At 44.6% G+C, this 11,409-nt stretch overlaps 1 long non-coding RNA gene across 1 annotated transcript; it reads left to right on the forward strand.

Moving 5' to 3' along the window:
- Positions 1 to 1,510: 1,510 nt before the first annotated feature.
- On the forward strand, positions 1,511 to 6,105 carry LOC144457859 (uncharacterized). Its single transcript, XR_013487431.1, has 2 exons — positions 1,511 to 2,007; positions 5,131 to 6,105. It is a non-coding gene; the product is annotated as an uncharacterized LOC144457859 (long non-coding RNA).
- Positions 6,106 to 11,409: the final 5,304 nt, after the last annotated feature.

Raw genomic sequence — 11,409 nt, forward strand, 5'->3', positions numbered from 1 at the left:
TTATTCAGCCTTCTAACTAAAACCATTGAACTGGTAGCTAATGGTTGCTGTGATTGCCTGTGCTGGCCCCAGCCTCCAGAAGCAGCAACCCCAAATCTATCAGAAAGCAGAAAAAGTCATCCTTCTGGGGGAATAGAGATCAGGACAGTCTTCCAGTTTTGCATTCTTCTCTCTCCTTTTTATGCATTAAGAAAAGGAAGAAATAATCAAAGCCACACAAAAATGGAATGTATTAGACTGGATTAGAAGTAGTGAGGATCCTGTCATTTGAAGGTAATTCAGTAAGAGGCTGGATAAACCTGTCAGGAATCTTGCAGAGAAAACTCCTGAACCAAGAGAGAGGCTGAAATAAATGTTTCAATGCCCTTTCTACCTCTAAGTTTCCATCCTTCTATGATTCCAAGATCCCAAAATTCTCTGATACTGAAATTCTAACATCTTGGGATTCTGAGAATCAGTGGTTCTTAGGATTGTCAGATTCAAAGATTTCATGAGATCATGAGCCCACTCTTCTATCACCCTTCAGGGAGTTCCATGATTTTATAACTATCCTACCCCAATATTCCCACCCTTCCTGGTGAAATTTCACATAAATGCTGAAGCCCAGAGAGGTTACAGGTGCTCAGAGTCACACAGCAAGTTTGTGTCAGGACCAAGTCTCAAATTCAAGTCTTCAGATTCTCATTCCTGGCATTTCCCCTCCCCCTCCCCCCCCAAAAATATCATAAGAGGTAGACAGTGAGAAGAGGAATAGAAAATGAGATTAAAGAAAAGGGAAAGAACTAGAGGAGAAAAGAGGGGAAAAAGAAAGATTAAAGCAGGGAAGAGACAGACACTGAAGAAAGACAGATATACATGGAGAGAAAGACAAACACTGGAGAAACGCAGACTACCAGCATGGACGCTGTCATCTGTGCCGAAAAGTGTCAGCCCTGACTTCTCCCTGTGTTAGCCAAGGAAGAACCAGGACAAGTCCCCAGGACCGGGAGGGATCTGGGGAAGAGTCCCAGCCTCCCACGGGGGAGGGGGAAGGAGTGGTCCGAGGGGGGAGGGAGGGCTTCCCCCATCCTTGCTCTGTCCTCCTCCCTTCCCCACCCCCTCAGCCATCCCGCACTAAGAGGACACCCCCGGCCCTCCAAAACCCCAATATTGCCTGCTAGAACAAAGGCGGGGCGGGGGGGAGAACCAACACGAATCCCTACCCCCCCATTATCGCTCCGCGCAGCCGGGCTGTGCGGGCCGATAACCAGGGCCCGCCTGCAGATGGTTCCTTATCAGCCCCCCGCAGGAGGTGCGGGCAGACAGTGAGCGCGGCCTGTGCCAGTCCCAGATTAGAGCCCCGGGAGAGTCATTAACAATCCCCAACCGCGGGCAGCCTGGACCCGGCCCCGGGGCCGCCTCCATCCCGGTTCACCCTAGCAGGTGGAAAGGAGCGATAAGGCTGAGGGTGGGAGGCGGGGGCGGAGCGCTGGAGGAGAGGGGTGGGGAGGAGAGAAGAGGAGGGAGGAGGAGGCGGCCCCGCCAGGGTTTTAGGAGCTCTTTGTAAGCAGAAGGAAAACCGGGAACCCCTCATGACCCCCCAGGCCCAGGCAGAGGACCAGAGAGATGGGGCGCTTCTGCTCCGGGCCCCAGCTTCTCTTCTTGTCCACAGTCCACTGGGATCTCCGAGGGGGCAGGGTCTCTCCCTCAATCCCCACCAACACCTTTTCCGTAGCGGGGGTGGAGGTGGAGGTATCTCCCCAGCAGCCCAGACTCGAGCTACTAGACCCATTCCACATCCTCGCCTCTCCCCTCTCCCCACATGTCTTGGAAGCTCTTTAAGATCTACCAAGGTCAGAAAGGAATCCAGGTGGGCGCCGAACTCTGGTCTACCGGGTTCACAGGCCGGGGCCCCTCCTACTACACTCTACAGCGGGCTGATAAACATTTCTTCAACGTTTTCCGCTAGTCTGCTGTGAGCCGTCCTGAGTGGGATACGATAGAGGCGGGGACCAGATACCCCTTTCAGTAAGTACGTGGAAATAGGTTCAATTCTGTGCTCTGAGCAAATACCCATGTTAATAAGTGTGAAAAGGACTCCCGCTTTTACATATACCCCACCCGATCTTCAAGTGGCCCAGTTTTACAGGTGAGGACGCTAAACAACCAGGGAAAGGAAGAGGCATGCCAAGGCCGCACAAGAAAGGGCAGAGCACCCAAGACTTATATTTGATAAGGTTGTTTGATATATTTGCAAGGTGCTTAAAGTACTTTGTGAGCTTTAACAGCCTTTAGAATGTGAGCTATTGTCAGTAATTATCAATATTATTAACACTGTAACATTGTAATTATATGTTGACATTGGCTAGAGTGCCAGGCCTGGAGTCGGGAAGACCTGAGTTCAAATGTTACCTCAGACGCTTGCTAACTGTATAACCCTGGGAAAGTCACTTGACTCTATTTGCGTCATCTGTAAAATGAGCTGGAGAAGGAAATGCAAACCACTCCGGTACCTCTTCCAAGAAAACCCCAAATGGGGTCACAAAGATTTGGACACAACTGAAAAATGTCTAAACAACGAAAACAAGATTATATATTACCATTAGAATATAACATAAGCTAATTGTAGTATAGCTCTCATTTACATCCCTCTAAAGTTTGCAAAGCAATTAAAAGATATCGTAGTTGATCCTTATAACAACCCTGGGAAGTTGGTACTGTTAGTATCCCTATTATACAGATTAGGAAAGTGAGGGTGGGAGAGGTTGCCCAGATTCCTGCAGCTCGAAATGGTCTGAGTTAGAATTTGAACCCGTTCTCTGACTCTGAGTTCAGCACTAAATCCACTATGCCACCTAGTGGCCGAACTAGCTACTTGTGTGTTACCTAATATTTGTTAAGTCATTTCAGTCTTGTCCATCTGTTCGAGACCCTGTAGACCTCTGTCCATGGGCTTTTCTTGGCAAAGATACTGGAGTTGCTAGCCATTGCCTTCTCCAGAGGCAAGCGTGTTAAGTGACTTAATGTGTAATATATAGGAATGGGACTGAGCCTGTAATGTCATTGGTATTGGGAACTCTAGGATGAGTCTACCAATGCCAGGCAGCACCTTTTCAGCAATTTCTAGTCTCAGCTGTCTAGAGCACCGAAATATTATGTAATTTGCCCTGCTTGCCCCAGTCAGCGTGCGTTACAGGCAAGGCTTAAATTTAGGTCTTCTTGGCTTGACGGTCAGCTCTATAACCGCTATACACACTGTTTCTACCTTCTAGCACAGACTGGGATAAGGAATAGCCTCAGGTGGTGTGCCACCTTCTTCCATATTCTTTCTCATTGTTTCTTCCTACCACTCCTCTCTCTCTCTCTCTCTCTCTCTCTCTCTCTCTCTCTCTCTCTCTCTCTCTCTCTCTCTCTCTCTCTCTCTCTTTCTCTCTGTCTCTTCCTTCCCTTCTTTACCTTTTATTTCTTCCCTTCTCTCTCCCTTGACAATCTAAATTCTTCTCCTCCCTCCCTTCTCTCTTTCTCCTCTACTCTGGGCACTGCTGCCCAAGGGGCACAAGACAAAGAAATCTGAGCTCTTCCCTTTCTCTACAGATGAGGTCCCCCAGTATATAACTGTGCCTGCATTTACAGCCAAACCACAGTTGAGACAGCACCGGCCTTGTCTATGTTCCCAGCACAGCCTCACCCAACTCCAGAGCTTGGGGGGAAGGAGCCCACTGGGCCAGGCCCCCTCTCCCTTTACCATAATGCATTAGTGCTGTCTTGTCCCCAAGGTAGGAGCAGATTTCAGGCTTAAGGGAAGAGAAATGAGCCTAAGGGCTGAGAGTGCTCAATTTCCCCCCAGCATTCCCATCCAGTCGAGGCTCCTACCAAGCCTGGAGCAGACCTTTCCTTCCCACCCCCACCCCCCCACTGCTTGCCTTTGGGAGAGGAGGATGGAGCATGTCGAATCAATCCCTCCCCCTCCACTGAGCATCAAGAGGAGGGGAGACTGATGTGTTTCTACCTTTCAGCTGTAGTCAATAAAGCTCCAATAAATATCATCCTCTCTTCTGGAAAATGATAATATATTGTCACATAATATATAATAGCTAATATTTAAGGTTTGCAAAGCATTTTCTATATTATCTCATTTGATCCTCACAAAAACCCTGGGAGGTAGGTGCTATCCCCACTTTACAGATGAGGAAACAGAGAAACTGAGTCTGAGAAAGGTAAAATAACTTAACCTCTGTTAAGGTTTGGCAGGGAATGTTTGTAGGGATGGTGCAAAGAGGCAGATTTTTGGTTAAAGGTAAGGAAAACCTCCCTAGCAATCAGAGCTCTTCCAAAGTGGAATGGGCAGAAAGCCCTAGGTAGGGAGTGAGCCTCCATCCCCCACCCATCCCCAGTCTTCAGACAGAGGCTGGAGGACCACTTGTTTGAGGCTGTGGAATAGATTCTTGTTTGGATGGGAGTTAAACTGAATTCCCTCCAGGGTCCCTTCCAGCCCTAATATTCCATGGTCTCTAGGTAATGTCCCTATTTTACAGAGGGGCAAACCGAGGCTCAAAGAGGCTAAGTGACTTGCCTAGGCTAACAAAGCTAAAAAGTGTTGGAGACAGGATTATAACCCAGTTTTCTTCTGTGCCCAAATCCAGAGCTCTTCCTGCTATCCTGCTCAGAGAATCAGTGCCACAGTCACTGTTAGGAGGGAGAGATCAATGGGGATTCTGAGGTAGCCAGGCCAGGCTTCATGGGGCTAGAGAAGAGTTTTTAACCTAGGATACATGAATTTTTTTATCTTTTTTTTTAATGTTAAAAAAATTTACTTGTAATTGGGAAATATTTAACAAAGTAAATAAACATATATTTTTTGCTTCTGACCACCATCTTCCTCAATCTGCCCTGCCTTCTACGGAGACCCCTCCCTTTTCTTCTGCCTTTCCCCTCCTACTTCCTATAGGGTAAGATAGATTTCTATACCCAATCGAGTGTGTAATATTCCCTCTTTGTGCCAAATCCGATGAGAGTAAGGTTCGAACAATGCTTGCCTCTGTCCCTTCTTTCCATCTACCCTAAGAGGTCTTTGTGCCCTTTCATGTGATATAATTTACTCTTTTACGTGATTTTTTTAACAGTCTGATAACTGTATTTCCATATAACCAGTTTCCTTTGTAGTTGTTGCAACTTGTATATATTCTATGCCATGCATTTAAAAACATGATTCTGAAAGGGGAGGAAGAATTTTACCAGCCTACCCACAAAAAAAGATCAAGAGCCCCAGAGCTAGAGCTTTCCAAAAGGATGAAGAAGACTATTCTGGAGGCCAGGAGGGTCATGGATGGAAGGGAGAGGCCAGAAGGTCTGGAGAAAGTGGAGCCTTTTTAAAAACTGACCAGAATCCCATTTGTTCAGGATATTCTGTCTCGAGGCAGAGAGACGGCCCCTGAGACAGACCTCTTCCTAGAGTGAGAGAGTAAGATGGACACACATTCCCCCAGCACGTCAGCAAGGTTAAGGGGATGACTACTAGGTCTATACCCCAAAGAGATCAAAGAAAGAAGAAAAGATCCTAAATGTACTGAAGCATTGATGACAGCTCTATCTGCAGTGGTAAAGAACTGGAAACTGAGGTGGTGCCCATCAATTGGGAAGTGACTGAACAAATTATGGAGTATGAATGCAATGGGACACTAACATGCTACAAGAAATAAAGAAAGAAATGGTTTCAGAGAAACCCAGAAAGATTCATATGAACTGATACAAAGTGAAATAAGTAGAACCCAGAGAACAATTTATACAATAATAACATTGTAAAGATAATCAACTCAGAAAGACATAGTAACTTTGATCAACACAATGATCCACTACAATTCCAAAGGACTCATGACGAAACATATTACCCACCTCCAGATGTATAGAGCTGATGGACTCAGACTGAAGACTGCAGTGTATTTTCTCCTTTTTCTCCCTTCTTTTCTTTTTGGACAGGGCTAATATGAGGATTTATTTTGCATGACTATACACACTTGTAATGAGTTTTGTTTTTTCTTGCCTTCTCAATGGGGGGGAGAAAAAGAATTTGAAAATGGAAAAAATTATTTTTAAATAAAATAAATATTTTCAGAAATGAAAATAAAATTTATTTCCTAATTTTTTTTTGATTGTGAAAGACGGCTTTAGAAAAACCTGGGAAGACTTGTGTGAACTAATGTAGAATAAAGTAAGCAAAATCAGGAGAACAGTTTATACAAGAACAGGAGGGCAAAGACAAATGACTATGAAAGTAGCAAAGCTCTGACCATCACAATGACCAACCATGATTCCTGATGACCAGTGATAACATATGCTTCCCACCAACTGACTAAGAGGTGATGAACTCGAGACACAATGAGCCATGAATTTTTGGCCATGGCTAATGTAGGAATTTGTTTTGCTTGACTGTGTATGTTTGTTTATCAGAGTTTTGTTTTTCTTTTTCTTTTTTAAGGAAAAAGTGGGGAAGAATAGGAAAATAAAGGCTCATTAATAGGGAAAATTTTTTTAACAAAGCAGAGGTGGTGAGGTTGCCCTGGCAGACATCTCTGTTGGACTTCTCTATTCACTAAGTTAGTTGTTTTTCTTTGTCCTCAAAGAAGATTGGTGACATTATGATATTGGGGTCGATGTACAGTGTGTCCAATTCTGGCTGATCAGACCAATATGAGCTCAGAAAGCTCTACCACAGGTCAGGCACAAATAGTCCATATTCACCAGGTACACAGATAAGGCCTAGCTGGGCTTGGTGTTTGAATGAATAGATGGATGGATGGATGGATGGATGGATGGATGGATGGATGGATGGATGTTGAATTTTAATGATTTATTCATCCAAAAATATTTATTAATGTCTTGATACATAGAGTACTTAGGAAGTAATTAATACATACTAGGCTTCAGGCAATCTCAACACTAAGATAAAAAAAAAAAGTCTTACTTCCACTACCCTCTTCTACTTCTCTTTCCCTTAGGAGAAAGAGAGAAAGGCCCAAAGGTCCCCTAGTGCAAAAGCCTCCCAAATTCTCATTCTTCAATGGGCACAGGCATACATCTTCATGTCCCATTCAATTAGAGAAGGCTCCAAGACATCAAAGGAAATGGAACAGAGAATAATCAACACTTCATTCTCATTATCCACATGCCGTAATGTATCATACAGCTTGGAAAGGACTTCAGAATCTAGAACCTAGAATATCAGAGCCCAGAGGGACTTTATAACAAAGAACACAAGTTGTCAGAGCTGAGAAGGGCCTTAGAACAGAGAATGTCAGGCCTGAGGGAAGAGACAGACCTTAGAACCCACAGAGTGCCAAAGTGAGGAAAGACCTTAGAACATGAAACAAGGAACATTAGACTTGATGGGGCCCTGAGTGTCAACTCATCCCATTTTTACCTGAGCAAAAATTCCCTCTAGGACATCTCTAACAAATGGCCAGTCAGTATCTGTTTGAGCACCTACAGTAGGGGGAGGTCACCACCATTCCTGATAGCCTATTGCACTAATATATAAGATGGGAATAGGGACCAACCTGGTGATGCCACATGGGATGTAAAGGAATTCTCCAGTAAAGAAACACCTTTCACCAATGAAGGAAACTTCTTGGCAACTTCCAGTCTTACAGAGTTGCCTGAGGGAACTTGCCAAGGGTCACATGACCAACATGTGAAACCCTTCCACTTCCCAACTCAAGACCATCTCTCTATTCACTCTATCTACTATGCTGCCTTTACACACACACACACACACACACACACACACACACACACACACGTTTCCCATGATACTTCACTCCTCTCTGATATCCTAACCACGTGATATTGTGTATCAGAGTTACCTGTGTTCCCATCTCCCTTATCCCACAGTTTAAGGCCTTCCATAAAGAAAGTTCTCAATAAATGTTTGTTGAATTATCATACATTCCCCAAAGAATTCCACCTCTTTTCTTGGTATTTCTAGATTCCAACCATCATGTGAGATTAGGATTACAAGTATTAGAATCTCCATTTTGTGGGTAAGAAAACTGAGGTGCATAGAAGAGGGTCACCTAACCAGTAAATATCTGTACCTTAGACATCTAATCTAAGAAAACCAAGGCTCAGACAGAGGACTGGTAAGTGTCCTGCCTAAGAATATACAAGTGGCAAGGAATTTAAATCCAGTCCCTCTTACACCCAGTACGGAGTACTTTTTGCAAGAGTCCTTTCTGATAAACCAGCCTGCCTATAAGGCTCCTGCCTTCGTCCGTCTGTGTCTGCTTGGATGTCTTCTTGTGTGTCTGTGTGTCTATCTCTGTCTCTGTGTGTCTTTCTATCTCTCTCTCTGTCTTTGTCTCTTTCTGTGTCTCTCTCCACCTCTCAACCCATTTTACTGTCCTCCTTCTCTCCCACTCCCTTTCCTCCTTCTTCATTCCCCTCTCTCCTTCTTTCCCAACCTTATGTCCTCCTTTCACAAACATATTCATTGCTCACTCTCCAGGTTGTCATATGGACAGCCAGGACACCCAACACACCCATAGGAATCACCTCTTTTCCTCCTTCCAGTTTTCCCAACCTTGCAAAGAGCCCTGTTGGCTCTGTTTGTTGAAACTTGCTGCATCTGCACTGGGGGTTTCCAGGAAGATAAAAAAGGGTTCAAGGCTTGGAGTGTAGGTTATAGGCCAGGACCGGAGAGGTCTGGAATCTAATTCCCACAGAGGCAAAAGCTAGCTTCTTGTCCCCCAGCTCCTTTCATAAACAGTCCTCAGTCCTGTTGACTTCCAGGGGAAATCATTAATGAAGAATCATTAGAGACTGGCCCAAGTGGTAGGCGAAGGAACAGGACTAGTACACCAGGCACACCCTGAAGTTTATAGGTAACTGAGCAGCTGAGGCCTTAGACTTTGGTGCTTTAGGAGAAATGCTGAGTGGATGTAATGGTCATGGAGTTAGTTGACTGGCCCCAGTGGACTCTGGCCCCTATGTCCTTTACAGGGGCTCAGGACATGTTCATTGTTTATTTTCCCAAAGAAGGGTTCCCCCTATTCCTTTCTCTCCAGTTTAATCACAAAACCACAGAATTATAAAGGTGAAAAGGACTTGCAACACAGAATGGCAGTGCTCAGAATGAAGAATAAAAAATGTAACATGGGTGGGTGGGGAACCTAGGATATAATGAATGTCAGAGACCTCCAAGAGGGTCCTTGGAACAGAGAAGGTCGGAGGTAGGAAGAGCCTTAGAACATAGAGCTTAGTATCAGAGCTGGGAGTGTCCTCAGAATATAGAACACAGAATGTCACAGCGAAGAGGTACCTTTAAGTTAATCTACTCCCAGATAGGAAAACTGTGGACCAGAGATGAGGAGCAGTTTTTATCAAGATCACAGCGCCCAAACCAACTGATTTCCCCACTAAATCACTCATGGAATATAGTGGGATAATGAAATGAACTCTAAACCTGGAGTCAGGAAACCTGGGTTCAGATCCTGCCCCAGATGCTTCCTGAATGAGTCATCAATGGTAGAACCACCAGGTGTTAGTGGCCAACAAGGCTCTCTGGAGTCTGAAGACTTGCCTGCTTATGTGAGAGGGCACTCTCCTTCTGGGCATGACTTTTCTTTCCAATTCAGCCTACTGTAGCCTTTCAGGGTAAGGAAAATGGTTTCCTACCTCACCCACTTGTCTAAGACTCTACAAGCTCAAGTTTATTAGTAGTATATTCCCAGAATTGGCTCCTTCCCTCCTTTCTTTCAGGGCCCTCATTAAAATACCCTAGTAAGCTCATTAAACTTGTGGCCCCAATCCCCACCCCTCCCACAAGCCCAGCCTGTCCACACCAGTGTCCACACATTGAGTTTGCAAACCCTTAACAATAGAGACGTCCATACTTCCAGGTCTCACATACTAATAACAGCTAGCTTTGTTGGAGTGCTGTATGTTACCTCATTTGATCTACATAATAACCAAACAGGTTCAAAAATCACTAGACGGTGTATTTTCTGATAAGCAAATTAGATATTAAAATTGAAAATAATAGGTGAGGAAAAATCAAGTTTGTACAAGCCGCTATTTTGACTTTTTAACTGGGGATGGGGCAGGGATGAAGGGGGGAGTGGCTTTTTCTAAGAGATGGCTTCCTTTTTTTTTTTTACCCCCACCCCCAGCTCTCTTCCAAGGTCAGGGCCAAAGGAAGTATTTGGGAATCTGGACAACTACATAGTCAGCAGGTCAATTCTTTCTCCCAAGTCTCAGCTCACTGCTCTTAGGGGGTATGGACAAAGCAAGGCCAAGAGCCTAGAGGTCCTCGTTTGGAAAATGGGTATAATAATGCTTACCTGATAGTGGTGCAAATAGGAGACTCTTTTAATAACTGTAAAGCAGTTTTTTGAATTAGAAATTAGACGACTTCTCTTTAAATGTTATTAATTTTGCCAATTGGGTCATCCACCTGGGAAGAGTAGGCCTGATTCATTCTCAAGAATGAATTTTGAAGATTTGAGCAGAAACTTTGGAGGCCAATGCAGATGTGAAAGGAACTTCCCAGCCAGTGTGTGTGTGTGTGTGTGTGTGTGTGTGTGTGTGTGTGTGTGTGTGTGTGTGTGTGTGTGTGTGTATTAAGAACCATATGTTTGTTGACAGCCACAGACTAATAGACAAAGAAAGCTAATACAACTAGAGGAAGGAGAAGAAAGAATAGAACCACTCCTCAGGCAGAAATGGGGCAAAGGAGGCAAAAATTCAAGAACTAGTTGAATAATTAGACTCTCTAAAAGCAATCTTCATGACGTTCCCATGAGCAAAGGTTTCTAGTGGAGTGCCCCAAGGCTCTGCCTTTAGCCCTGTGCTGTTTCACATGAGTTATAGGATCATGGTTTTAGAACTGGACATCATTTAGGCCCAGTCCCTTCACTTTATAGAGGAGGAAACTGAGACCCAGAGAAAGGAAATGACTTGCCCAGGGTCCCACAGCTACTAATTGGAATTCCAATCCAGGCCTTTATGTCTCCAAAGCCATCATCTCCCACTGAATAGAAGAAAGGCTTGCCATAGTTGCAGATAACACAAAGCTAAAAGGAATAAAGAATGTGTTGGATCACAGTGAGTATCCCAAAATGCCCAGAGTATACAGGCCAGAACAATGGGCCATCACCTGAAATCTAATTAAAGTTTTATACTTGGAATAAAAAAAATTAACTTCATAAGGTCAAAATGGGAGAGGCCAGGCTAGAAAGGGCATTATCTGGACAAGAACAGAGACACTGCATGGACTGTACCCTCAATATGAGTCAGTAGTACAAGGGGACACCCTCCCACCCTCACTGATGTAACCTTAAACTACATTAAAGAGGCAAAATTCTAGACTGCTTCTGCTTGGGGAGGGAAGGAGGCGGGAGTAGGCAGGGAATGATTGCAGAATTTCCCTCAAAGCCA

This window comes from Phascolarctos cinereus, unplaced genomic scaffold (genome assembly GCF_003287225.1).
Source record: "Phascolarctos cinereus isolate Bilbo 61053 unplaced genomic scaffold, phaCin_HiC Scaffold_5;HRSCAF=322, whole genome shotgun sequence".
NCBI classification, from domain to species: domain Eukaryota; kingdom Metazoa; phylum Chordata; class Mammalia; order Diprotodontia; family Phascolarctidae; genus Phascolarctos; species Phascolarctos cinereus.